The sequence below is a fragment of the Anthonomus grandis genome, chromosome 10 (assembly GCF_022605725.1).
Source record: "Anthonomus grandis grandis chromosome 10, icAntGran1.3, whole genome shotgun sequence".
In the NCBI taxonomy this organism is placed as follows: Eukaryota; Metazoa; Arthropoda; class Insecta; order Coleoptera; family Curculionidae; genus Anthonomus; species Anthonomus grandis.
In genome coordinates, this window is record NC_065555.1 from 10,232,878 (window position 1) to 10,247,426 (window position 14,549).

General features: G+C 31.4%; 1 protein-coding gene across 2 annotated transcripts in view; it reads right to left on the reverse strand.

The window, feature by feature from the left end:
- Positions 1 to 13,676, reverse strand: part of LOC126740870 (uncharacterized) — a 79,080-nt gene extending 65,404 nt beyond the window's left edge. For both annotated transcript variants that reach the window (XM_050447032.1, XM_050447031.1), the window contains exon 1: positions 13,334 to 13,676. The gene's annotated coding sequence lies outside the window, so the exon portion shown is untranslated. The remainder of the gene's footprint in view (positions 1 to 13,333) is intronic.
- Between the last annotated feature and the right edge of the window lie 873 nt (positions 13,677 to 14,549).

Sequence of the window (14,549 nt, forward strand, 5' to 3'; positions counted from 1 at the left end):
GCGGTATTTATTCTCCAACTGCTAGCGCCATCTAGTCAATAGTTTCCTTGCATGTCACAAACCAAGACCAGATATCATGTGGGCACTCTATTTGTTTTACGTTTATGATATGTAGAAGATGTAGAAATTATTTTTAGCTACATTATGGTGGGAAAACGTGAAAGAACATCAACTAGACAATCGTGGTATGAACAAGCAATGCTAAGTGCAATTAACGCTGTAAAAGGTGGCCAAATGGGGTGGCTGAAAGCATCGAAATTGTTAAATGTCCCCCAAGCTACATTGCGCCAAGGCGAAGCCACAAGGCGAAGAGCAAATGATACAAACAAAAGAGCTAAGGGCTGTCAGAAAGTTTTGGGTCGGTTTCCAACCACATTTAATGAAGACGAAGAAAGAGAGTAAGTTGATCATATACTATTACTTGAGTCTAGATTGTTCGGGATAACAACAACAGATATAAAGAAACTTGCGTATGAGTTTGCCACTAAAAATGGCATTCTAAGTAGATTTAAAGATCGTAGCGCTGGACGAGAGTGGCTGAGAGGATTTCGTATGCGACATCCTGAAATGTCTCTAAGGCAGCCTGAAGCTGTGTTTGGGGCTAGAGCCATGGCATTTAATAGGCCACAAGTGCAAAATTTTTTTAATACATTGGAAAATACCCTAAAAAAAGAAAAAATTGATGTGCATCGGATTTACAATATGGACGAAAGTGTATACGAAATACGACCACAGTGCAAAGGCCTTCAAAAATTTTTGCCAAAACTGGAAGAAAACAAGTAGGATCATTAACCAGTGCTGAAAGAGGTCAGCATGTAACATGTGTTTGCTGCATGAATAGTGTAGGTAATTTTGTGCCACCTGCTTTGATTTTCCCTCTTATAGGAAAAATACAAAGGAGGAACTTTTAGATGCTTTACCTCCAGGTTCTTTGGGATTATTTAACGAGACTGGATGGATGACATCTGATTCCTTTGCATTGTGGTTAAAACATTTTCAGACTTTTGTTAAAGCTTCTCCCGACCCAAAAGCTTTATTACTTCTGATGGGCACACTAGCCACAAATCATTAAATGCCTTGACGTTTGCCAGAAGAAATGGAATAATCCCTTTATGCTTTCCTGCCCACTGTACCCATCGTATGCAGCCCGGATGTCAGCTTCTATGGTCCACTAAAGACATTTTATAACCAGGAATGTGCACATTGGTTGAAAAACCATCCAGGGAGAGTAATAATACTACATCAAATTGGTGAACTGTTTACGTCCGCTTACGGGAAAGCAGCTACAATTAAAAATGCCACAAGCGCATTTTTAAATACGGGAATTTATCCATTTAATCTGCATATTTTCCCAGACGAGTTTTTTGAGCCGGCTGAGACAACAAATAAATTAGAACCGACCATAGAAGAGGGAGCATCCCATCGCCCAGAACAACAATCAACAAGCAATGAAATAACAGTAATTGGTGTTACAGAAGAAGCAATGCGACAAAAACCAGGCAAAAGTGTCGATATAGAAAATGAACCGAGAGGTGATCAGACAGAAAGCAATATAAAACAAAATCAACCATTAAGGAAAAAGTTTTCTCTACAGGAAATGTCGCCAGTGCCTGTAGCAAGAGGAACCAAAAAAAGGAAAACCAGACAAACTATAACCGGAGTCTTAACAACTACTCCCAATTTAGAAGAGTTAAAGCTAAAGGAAGAAAAGAAATTGGGAAAAAATGTGCGTCAATTTAAAAAGAACCTTTCAGGTGAGACAAGTTTTGTTGCACAAAGCGAAAGTGAAGAAGATCCTTTTGCAACCGAGGATTATGAGGATGAAGTGGCATGCCTGTATTGCAACGATCTATTCAAAAATTCTCGATCAGGGAGTCTTGGATTAGTTTTATGAAGTGCCACAATTGGGCACATTGCGAATGTGCTGGAGTTTCTCCAAAAGTCAAAATGTTTATTTGCGAGATTTGCCAAGACTAATTCCTTATTAGCTTACTTTCTTTAACTATATTTTATAAGTTCTATTTGTGTTATCACTTGTTTTAAGTATATGTCATTTTATACCCCACGACTGTGTCATTTTACAATATACATATTTGTAAAACGACATAGTGTAACGTTTTTTAAAATGCATTTTCTTACAAGTTTTAAATAGAGTTGAAATATTTTTGTTTATGTTTATCAATAAAGTTTATTTAAAGCAACGTGGTGTATTATTTTGAGTTAATTATCTTAAATGGTTTTTGCATAAACAAGATTTAAATAAAAAATATGTCATTTTAGGACACCTTCCCCTACGTTCAAAAAAGAGATATTGATGATGCAAATATGTAATCTATTCACAATAGAAAATCAGAATGAAAACTAAGAACTATATTTGTTGTATCAGATAAAAAATTATAAGAATTATACCAGTGAGTTGATGATAGGAATTAAATCGCATAATAATTTTTTATTTATTATAGGAATATTGTATGTTATATTAGTATACTATATTTTAATAAATGATTCGTAATTACCATCACCTCAGTATAACAATATCCGGGTAACAATGGGATTGTTTTAGAGCGCTAGTTTATTAACTCTCCACGCGTGATCCTCCTGCATTAATTTCAAAGTAGTTTGAAACAAATATAAATAAAATAAATAAATAAATCTGGCCTTTATTAAGTAACACTAAAATAAACATCAATATAGCGAAGTCTAGCAAGATCGATTCAAGTCCTCCTACAATATAGAACAATATAGGCCGGAATATTTTGCCAAACTTCATAAAATTAACAGCCTATAAAATAATAAACCTATTTCTCAAGTAGGTATCAAATAGGGAAACGTTATCTTTGACTTGACGTTAATTTTTTTTGTTGAAGAATTAGTAAGGAGGGACTTGCTACTTATTTATTACCTAATAATCTTAACTCAGGACACTAAATATTATAACGATATTGTTAACACCGAGAAACCAGCCGATTCTCCTTCATTCCGGAATGACACACCGCACGACGTCTCGAGAAGATTCGCTCTTCCGAAATGGTCAACCGGATATATAAGAAGCCGCGTCGGCGCTGGGAGTCAGTTCCGTGAAGTTTGGAATATTGGTGCGAAATTTAAATATTTGTAAATAAATACAGTAAAAATAAATATCTCTAGTAGTGAGTGATTGTGTCTTCCTAGTAAAGTGTGTTAATAAATTACTTAAATTATGTAAATAAATTACAATACAAAATGAGAATTAAAAGTAAGAACTATATTTGTTGTATCAGATAAAGAATTATAAGAATTTTATCAGTAGGTAAAAAATAGGGATTAACTTGCATAACAAGTTGTTATTTATTATGAAAATATTGTATATTATATTAGAATAGGAAACATTTTAATACATATTGCTAGTCTAAACTGACTACTACGAAGATTTCTCATTGTAAAAACTTCTAATTTGACATTGTTATGCAGAAAGCCACTAGACAATCGAAAAAAATTTCATGTCTGTAAAGGCATAATTTATGTTAAAATTAATATAACTTTCCCAATTAGGTCACAAAACAAAAATTAATTCAACTTAAATAAATCGGCTTTAATAGTATTAATATTATTGGGACACAAATATAGAATATTAAAAATAAAAAAACTGTAATATTTAAATACATCACTTGGGCTTCAATGTATTTGTCGCTGCAAGCTCCGTCTTAAGTATCCTGAACAGTTTCATCTGCGTTTAGTTCTATATGAAATAACTGATATTCTCTGAGAATTAACTGAAATAAATAACTTTTAGTTTTCCTTTAGAATTTTCTTACTTTAATTAGTTATATAATTGACTTACTTTAGATTTGACTTCAACTATACGGGATTATAATTACTAAAAATGTTAGTAATAAAAATGAATGAAAGTTTTTTTCAATTTTTTTATTTAACTAGCATCACAATTAAGGCCTTTCGTCTATTAAATTTATTACAAAGACGTCGTTTTCGAATTTCACCAAAATCATCATTATTGGTGAGGAAGTTCCTGTCAGAGATTCAAAATGTAATTATTTTTTTCTAGCAAGGAATCGTCTCCCAAAAATAGTTTAACAGAAGTTATGTCTTTGGTTTCTATTTTGGAAAATTATTTAATATTATTTCTTTATTATTTGAATTTGAATTCTTTATTTAAATATCTAAGAAAAATTCCGAAAGTTCTTGGCAGAGGCTATTCACTTGGTTAACATTTCTATTCATATATATTTCATATATCTTTCTACCTTATTACTTTCTATGCTATTTGCGTAGTTATCCGAATCAAACTGTTTTGTCCAGAAATAAAAAAAAAATCTTGCATAAACTCCAAGACGAGAAGCGTCCCTGTGAGTTTTTGTTTTGGAACAAAGATAAGACATGTGTTTAGATTCATCAAATCATTAATTAAGTTTTAAAAACCTGGAATCAAAATTCAAAAACCATATCACAAATGTTGAATAGAACATCAATAAAAAGCATCAAGTTAAAACTTCTTAACTTGATGAAAATCATTAATTTTCCTTGAGAGTGCAGTTTTAATTTATTTCTATTTAAGATTTCAATAATATGACTATGTATGTTGTCCATAGTAAACCAATAACCAATAATAAAAAAGCGATCTAAGTCCTCCTAATTTACGAAGAAACGATTTAAGTCCAAAAGTCAAATTACTCCTAGTTACCTTTTATTCTAATTTTAATCGTTTGTGTGCAGTGCATTATTTGTCGAGCGTTATCAAGGTTGAAAATAATATTATGGCCTTGTTTAGTAGTACTATTCTGAAACTTCTTACTATTGTGGTCGTCTACGGGAACTGATAATAAATACATGCCCAAAAACATATATTTGAGACGGCAAAACCTTTGCCGTCTCAAAACCTACCCTAAAACAGTTGGTTTCAAAGATGTGTGACGTGAAAAAAATTTAATTGTAAAAAAGCTCAATTTTTTACAAAACCAGAAAAAATTAAGTTGATATAGATAAAAAAAAAATAATAAGATTAAGAAATAAAGATTGAAAAGAATAGTAATATAGTTACATTAAAAACTAAGAACTTATTTGAATAAAAAAATCCAAAAAGAAAGCAGCGATTTTTTTACAGCGATTTTTGCAATTAAAGTTTATTATCTAAAATTGTAATCTTTTCTGCCTGAATTTTAATTGTATAATTAAAAATTATATTGAAATATTTTTAAGGATGGACTTTTTCCATTAGTTTCTTTTCGTTTTAATAAAAAATTAATATTCGAGTTCTTTAGTCTTGCTCTATTCTCCATTTTGAATTGTTATATGTAGGTATATTATTAATATTTGTTTGAACAATTTATTTATAGAATATTCAACATACCATTTAAATTTAGTAAATCTATATATATTTCTATAAAATAATGCATTTTTAAACAAGTTTTATAGCCCAATTATAATAGACTAGTATTGGGAAATTTACTTTGAATTATAAGGCTTTTTTTCAATTATATTACTTTAAATTTAAATAGTGTATCGCGTGAGAACTGATAAAACAACAGGATCATTGACGATAAGCCCCTTCTTTCTCTTACAGCTGTAAAAAGGGGTACTGGCCGCCGCACACTTTCGTCTAGCTAAAACCAAATAAATAGTAATAAAAAAATATTTTTTTTGTAAGTAAATTATTTTGCTACCATGTTTTAAAATTTGCTCTATCCGCTATCTTGAAATACTGGTCATATCTCGTCATACAGATCTTCTCATAAAATAATTTATTTTTAATTTTAGTAAGTGATCAAAGTCTATAAATTTAAACGTTGAAATATATAGAGTTTACCATGGTAATGGACTACCAATGTTTGAATGGTTAAGGAAAAAAATTTTAAAATGTAGTTTTCAAAAATAAATAAAAAATAATTAAACGCTTAAGTTCAAATATATTTTGAATATGTTCATTATATTCTAAAGACGTAAATAAGATATTGCCACTTGCTAAAAATCGGCCATTAGAACGGGCAGTAACGAGCTAACTAGGGCAATAGTCTTATATACATCTATGAAACTCGGAAAACTTGATAGTTTTTCAGAAAAATTTCAATTTTCTCTTTGCTTTTTGCAATTTTTATATTTGAGGTGATTTTAGTCAAAGATGCCTTATAATTCAAAGTACCTCATTAAATGAACCAACTTTTATATGTCAATATAAAAATTGGAGAAATTAAGAGTTATTCAGAAAAATCACAATTTTGTCTTTATTTGTTACTATTTTTATATTTCAGGTGGACCAGAAACAAGTGCGCGTTTTTTTATTAAGTCTTTATTTTGTTATTTTAGACAAACAAGACTCAAATACCTCAATTCATAAGAAAAAGTTTATGTGCAGTTTCTGTATAAATTTGTATTTAAATTTTGCAATTCTTACATTTTGATTCTAAAAATAATTTCGTTTTTAGAAATTAAAAAGATGTTCAAAAACTGTCGAGTGCCTTAATTAATCAGGAAAATTGGAAAAACCAATATGTTATCAAAATTTGTCTCTTTTCTGCCATTCTAGTGTTTCAGGTGATTTTCATAAAACTCCATAACTTCTTTGAGAAAAAACTCGCACATGCCCCCATCAGTAAACTATTAAGAGTATAATTTTTGTTTTTTGAAGTAAATAATTTTACTATGATGTTTTTGCTCTCAGGAAACTTGCTCTATAAGCCATCTTGAAATAGTGGTTTTAAAAATATTGATCTACAGAAATGCCTAATTTAACCCACAAAATCAATCCGTGTAAACAGGGCTGTACTAAATAAAAATAGTATATCTTTTGATCCATGGACCTAATAAATCTGCGCGTTGTAAACGTAGCTAATGAGGGAACTTGTAAATAATTTGAAGAAACCAATACATTAACAAAATTTGTCTTTTTTCGCCATTCTAGTGTAATAAATAGTAATAGTAATAATCATAATAATAATTTTTTTTGTAAGTAAATTATTTTGCTACAATGTTTTTAAAACTTGCTCTATCCGCCATCTTGAAAAGGAGTCTTTTTAAATATTGATTTACAGAAATGCCAACATACCATCTCGCGATTGAAGCAAGTGATCAAAGTCTACATATTAAAACGTTGAAATATAGACTTTACCATCCTAATGGACTACGATGTTCGGATGATTAAGGAAAAGTATTTTAAAATGTGTTAAATATACAGGGTGTTCCTTAAAGACGTGTTAATATTTAAGAGGGTGAGCCCTGGACCCATTTTAAGAAAAAAAGTTCCTATGAATATATGTCCAAAGCGTCTTAATTTTTGAGATATAGGGTGTTAAAGTTTTCAAAAGAAAACAGTTTTTTAATAATAACTTAAGCAATATTGCAAACATTTTTATGAAATTTGGCACATGTATTCCATGCATCAAGGCGCATTTTTTGATGTGCAAAAAAAAGTTCCTCTGCTAGTGGCGTCCCTACCGGTCTTCTATTGAATATTCTTAGTGAAAAAATACTACCTACGCTACTGCTTCTTCTTAAAACAAAAATAATTTTCAAAATCCCTAATTACTTTTTAGCAAATTTGATTTTTTGTTTGTTTTTCGTCCAACACATGGTTTTCGCTTAAAAATATAAAAACAATTTTACTCCCTAAAAATTTGATGCGGTCTAAAAATGTTTGTTCGTCGATTGCAATCTAATTAAGGGATCTGATTTATTACAAGAAGTATTAAAAGTTAAAAAAATTAAATAATTTAAGAAATACTCATGTTTTTAACGCGTTTAAAAAGTAAATGGGAGTAAAAAAGTGCCCTAACGCGTCTTTATTTAACGCAAATAAAGCCGCGGAGTCGCTTATTGAGCTGGCTTTTAGGGAAGTAAAATTGTTTTTATTTTTTTTAAGCAAAAACCATGCGTCAGACAAAAAAAAAACCTAGAGATCAAATTTGCTAAAAAGTGACTGAGGATTTTAAAAATAATTTTAATTTTAAGAAAAAGCAGTGGCGTAGTATTTTTTTTCAATAGAAGACCTGTAGGGACGCCACTAGCAGAGAAAATATTTCATTTTGCACATTAAAAAATGCGTCTTGATGCATGGAATACATCGTCATGGAATATATACACACATACAACTTCCAAATTTTTGAGGAGATTTAATGAATAATTGTAGTCACGGTTTGTAGCACCCTGTATATAGAAAATCATGAATCTTAGTTTTGGACATCTTAGAATCGCTAGTGAACTCGTTGGCTTGCTGCAAAAACTCATTAAGTCAAAAATGATAGTTTCTGGAAAAATCAATTGTTTACTAATGCCGATGGCTTAGGTGGTTTTGGGAAAAAATCATTTTGTAGTTTTTAGTTTCCGGCAATAAAATATGGTTTTGTGTGTTATTTCAAAACTAACAGTAAAATAATAATGAAAAAGTAGTATTTTGTTAATCAATAATTGGAAAGAAAAATATAAAATGTGACTTAGTCAGTTTTCATTTTATGTGAAATATTGACAAATTACTGACTTAATGAGTTAATTTTTATAAATAAACTTGATGTTAAAAAACTAGTAAACTTTTTTTGGTAATATACCTTTTTTTATTAAAAAAAATACAAAACCTAATAATAAATTTTCTTAAACATAACGTAACTAAGAACTAAAACGTCTCCCCGTCTGAGTCAGAAAATCCAGGTTCAGGAATCACATCCTTCAATGTTTGGCTTATTGGCAGCGATTTATACCAACCATAGTACTCATTAGGTATCACTCCTTTTTCGCATAACTTTAAAAGGTCTTCTTTTTTTTTAACGGATATTGGCAGCATAGTTTTGTACAACTTGCTTATTTTCAAGGTACTATAGTCATTTTTTGAGTGGCTCTCGATTTCCTTTCAATATTAGTGCTTTTATATTCACCAAAATAATCATAGCGGTATTCAAGAATACCAAGCTGTATTTTCTGAAATCTGAAGCACTTTACTTTCAACCAGTTTACTTTATCATTATTACAATCAGTTGTCTTATTTCTAAATAAAGTCTTGGATAAATTCAGTAAATTAAGAAATTCATTAAACTTAAACTCTTTGGTGATGAATGGATCTCCAAATTTATTTCGGTTACGTTTGGATCTAGCTCGTTTAAAAATACTTATCCAGTCATAGACTACATAAACTGGTTGATATTTTTTCTCTTTTTCAATGGCACTGTGCATGGAATCAACCTCCATGTAGCTGTGGCCACTTTCGAAGAATTTATGCTCTATGATATCAACCGCAGTTCTTTGAACAATATAAAGAAATAGAGCAGCAATATTCTGGTTTCGGTTTTGTACACCGCATGTATCCGAATATAAGGTTACGTGTTTTACTTCCGGCTCTAAGCCTATAAACCAATTATACAGTGATGTTCCAATTTCACAGCTACCTCGCTTTCCATAAAGTTCAGTCCATGCAAAGCAGTATGCTCTGTGTGGTTCTGGAGCTTCATAAATAGTTGAGTTATACATATTAAGCCATATTTTCGCGAGTAAGCGGTTTTAAGCGGCTTTAAGCGTCTTTAAGACATCTCATTCGAGCGATCAAGTCATGACGTCACCGTATAAGGCGCTTTAAGCGTTTGTTAGCGGTCTCCCGAGACCGCTAATAAACTCGATATGTCAAAGTCAAAGGGAAGCTGTACAAACAATAATAAACAATAAATATTTATATCATTTTTTTGATATTTTTTTAGAGTAGAAGCATTATATTTCTTAGTACTAGTTTTATTTATTTTATATTAATGTCTCATATATATTAACAGTTTAGTATTTAGACTAAAAACGTTTTGAAAACTTAGACAAATGGGTGTTTTCATGGTTTAGGTCAGTCTCCAAAGCGAATGCAATACCGATGAAAGGTATAGCTAATATTTACTAATATTTAGACTCTGACAGCTGTTAGACATGACGTCATTCGAGCGCAACCATATGATGACGTAACGCTTAAGACATTGTAAGGCAACCCAGTAAGACGCTTACTCGCTAAAATATGGCTTTAATTTTTCGGCTGTAATACATCGGTGAAACATCGGAAGATGGAATCTGTAACACAGATTGTAAATCGAACGTAACGAACTTATTTGTGCGGTTTGAGTAAATTTTCTAAACAAATAATCACTGAGAAAAGTCAAATTATATTCATACTACGGTACACTTTACCCGCCACAACAAAAATAATAAATTAAACTAAGAATTTGTAGGTTAGAAAACAGAATTTTATTTTGACATTTAAAACTCAATAAGTCCCAGTGATGGCACCACATTTATTATATAAAACTCATTAAGTCACTTAGTGAGTTTTTGCATGAACTCAAAACAGGCTTAATGATATTTGGTTCAGTGATAGAACAACATCAGTGATAGTTATCAAAATCTGAAAATATTGACTTAGTGAGTTTTTGCTGCAAGCCGACGAACTTGTACTGAATTAAATATATCGAAAGGTATTGTTAAAGGCTTTATTTTTGTTCTAAATATGTGATTATTTTATTCTTATTCGCCATATTCGAGCGCAGGGGTAGTATTTTCTTAATTGATATATAATTTCTTTTTGTAATCTATAAATTGATGGATTGAGCAAAAAAATCTAGATACACGTCTTATATCTAAAATTGTTATCTTTTCTGTCTGAATTTTAATTATATAATTAAAAATTATGTTGAAATATTTTGAAATATTTTTTAGTATTAACCTTTTCAAGTAGTTTCTTTCCGTTTTTTTTTTAAATTAATATTCGATTTTTTAATCTTGCTCTATTCACCATTTTGAATTGTTATATGTAGCTATATTATTAATATCTATTCAGCTGAACAATTTATTTATAGAAATGCCAGCATACCATTTCTACTTAGTAGAACTATATTTCTATAAAATAATGAATGTTTTTTAGTCCAATTAGAATAGACTTCTATTAGTAAATTTAGTTAAAACTATAAGGCGCCCTCTTTAAATAGTATATCGCGTGAGAACTGAAGAAGATCTGTAGAGACGCCACTAGCAGAGAAAATATTTCTTTTTGCACATAAAAAACTGCGTCTTGATGCATGGAATACAGGTACCAAATTTCATAAAAATGTCTGCAATATTGTTTAAGTTACGGTTAGTAAACTGGAAAGCAGATTTCGAGAAGTTGGGCACGTGACGGATGTTTCAAGACAAAGGTCTTCTAAAATCGATGAAAACACCCAATTAAATGTATTGTTAGCGATGGAAGAAAATCCGGCAATTGCAGCCAGAAGAGTAGCTCGCGAAAACTCTATTCATCATAAATCTGTGCTAAAAATTTTAAAAGCAAACAAACGACCTTATATAATGCAAGCCGTTCAAGAGTTATTGGAAGACAGCTCGCAGATCGCAGAGTTCAGTTCTGTGAATTAATGATGAACGCCATTGACGAAAATTGCATATCTTGGATCCTTTTTTCTGATGAGGCTACATTCACCCTAAATGGCCATGTTAATAAGCAGAACTGTCGCTACTGGTCTGACGAGAACCCACACTGGGTAAGGGAAACTAATACACAATATCCCCAGAAAACTAATGTTTGAGCTGGCATAATTGGCAGGCAAGTTATAGGGCCCATATTCTTCAATGATACTTTAACTGGGGAAAGATATCTAGAATTTCTTGAACATGAACTAGTTCCAGTCTTACGTGCCTTATATCCGAGTCAGTTCGATCCAGATTTGTATGATGAAAGAATCTGGATGCAACAAGATGGTGCTCCCCCACATTATGCCCGTAATGTACGCCAGTATTTAGATGACAATTTTCCAAACAGATGGATTGGTAGAAGGGGTGTGTGGCCGGCACGTTCTCCCGATCTCACCCCACTTGATTTTTTTCTGAGGGGACATTTGAAAAGTCCAATTTATATGAGCAAACCAGGAAACCTAGACGAACTCAAAGAACGTATTAGGCAAGAAATCCGACAAATATCTCCAGAAGTGTTAGAAAATGTCCGAAACGAATTTTATTATCGTCTTGGGCTTTGCCAACAAGTAAATGGTGCTCATTTTGAGCATCTTATATATTAAACGCAACTTTTAATAATTTAATGGTTTTTATTTTTTTTCGTATTTCTCCTTTAGATAATGACAAAAGTAAATAGGGCAATTTAATCAGGAAAAAGGGCTCTTTTCAATGAGAGTTTAAAAATAGTGGTTTTCCATTTGAAAAAAAAAGTTGGGGTTAATTTGGACCCCCCCTGTAGGTGAAAAAAAACAAAAACTATCTTGAAATGTGAAAAAAATAAACAAAAATCGACGGGTCTCAGGAATTTTGCGAGATAAATTTTGATTAGTTTTAACTGAATTTATTCCACACTGTATAACTTTTCTTTGTAATCTATAAATTGACGAATTTAGCAAAAAAATCTAGATACATGTCTTTTATCTAAGATTGTTATCTTTTCTGTCTGAATTTAAATTATATAATTAAAAATTATGTTGAAATATTTTGACATATTTTTCAGTATTAACCTTTTGAAGTAGTTTCTTTCCGTTTTTTGTTTAAATTAATATTCCATTTTTTAATCTTGCTCTATTCGCCATTTTGAATTGTTATATATAGGTATATTATTAATACCTATTCGTTTGAACAATTTATTTATAGAAATGCCAGCATAGCATTTCTACTTAGTAGAACTATATTTCTATAAAATAATGAAAGTTTTTTAGTCCAATTAGAATGGACTCCTATTGGTAAATTTACTTAAAACTATAAGGCGCCCTCTTTAAATAGTATATCGCGTGAGAACTGTTAAAGCAACAGGATCATTGACGATAAGCCCCTTCTTTTTCTTACAGCTGTAAAAAGGGGCACCCGCCGCCGTACACCTTCGTCTAGCGCTCCGTTGATGTCTCAACGAAACCGGCATCAACTACGACGCCGCCGCCAACATTCTAAACGAAATACATTCTCTGAACTAGCCATCCGACTAAACTGTACTATAACCAAAAAACCGACTACGGCTTAATAAAAGCTCAGTTATTCGGAAAAAAGGTATTTTTAGACGTGGTCTTTACTGCCCCAACAGTAACCTCATTCATATACCTATACAGTAAAATGTCATCCGCTCTTAATGTCATAACAAAATGTATACATACTAACTACCGAGAAGGCTACTTTGGTAAAATACGAAAAACTATAAACAATGTTAATGACCTGTTAGCAAAATTTCCTCAGTCAACTCGGTCTAAAAACACACTTTTCACCGTTATGAGCGCGTTAAAACACGGTTTTCTCGTCATATTCGGTCATCTAAAAGACCACACTAAACGTATTTTACCAAAATAACCCAAATAAATCCGATTTGGGGGTTAATAAAGGCTCGAAAAAGTAGGGTTTACTAACTTACCCTGAATGGTTTTACACAACGCCACCTATCTGATATGCTTTGCTTTCTGTTACGACGAAAGCACGTACTCCATCAGCGATTTCCGAGGACGCCCGAGCGCCACCCGACCGATTCACGAGACAGATGTTTGCTTCAGAAACTAGAGAACCAGCGATTTAATTTATCGTTATTTTAGGTAAATAGGGCCGATTTTTCCGGATTTTTGCACTGATTTTGTTAACTTATGGGACGTTATCGCCGAATATGTGAAAATGTTTAAAAATTTCGAGCGATTTTACGGCGAAAACTTCGAAAATACCAAGGCGTTATTACAATGCTATCACGCGATGACTCAACATTTAGATATATTTTCAACTCGTCAGTTTAGATAGGGACGACGTGGTATGGTTCTTTAGCCAGAAATTTTTTTTTTAGTTTCCGAATTCGCCGCTAGGGGGGAATAAGTCGCTTTGACTTGGCAAATAAACGTGTTTGTTAATTAATTTTCCAGGCATTTATGCTCGGGTTCAAGGTCTCTGACTTTATTATTTTATTTTATTAATCGGATCGTACCGTTTTTTTTTGTAGAGTTTTAACTTTTATTTATCACAAATCAGTATATTATTTTGTCGTTTCAAAATTAGCAAGCGCACTATTGGTGGGGGGGGACGTTTTCTTTTTAGAATCGTGTATTCTATACCTTCACATTGCGCTTTTAATATGGCGTCAGAGGCGCGATTAGTTATTTAGTTGTACGTTTACGTAATCACTTACTGAATAATACATTTTCTTTATTAGTGATTGCCGTATATTCTCACTTGTTTGAGTTAAAACTGAAGGTCGGCCGTAGTTTGTTTTCAGCCTATTAACATTTAATGTATAGAAATTTAATAATTATTATTATATTATATGTTGCGAGTTAAAGTTTAGAATCGTGTACCTATTTATAATCTCTTTCTCTTTCATTCCTCTTCTTTGAAAGTTTTAATTTAATAATAAAGTTTTAGTCGGATATTTTAATTAGATATAGATATAGATTAGATTTTCGACCATTTAACGGATTTTTCAATTTTGAGAAACTATCATTTGCAAATGTTTTTTCTTTTCTAATAAATCTTTTTAAATAGAATACTTTGGATTCTCATTTAATAATAAGTTAATATATTGGTTTCGATTTATTTACAGGAAATTTTATTTAATCGATATAAATGAAAACGTCACTTTTTACCTGTTTTCG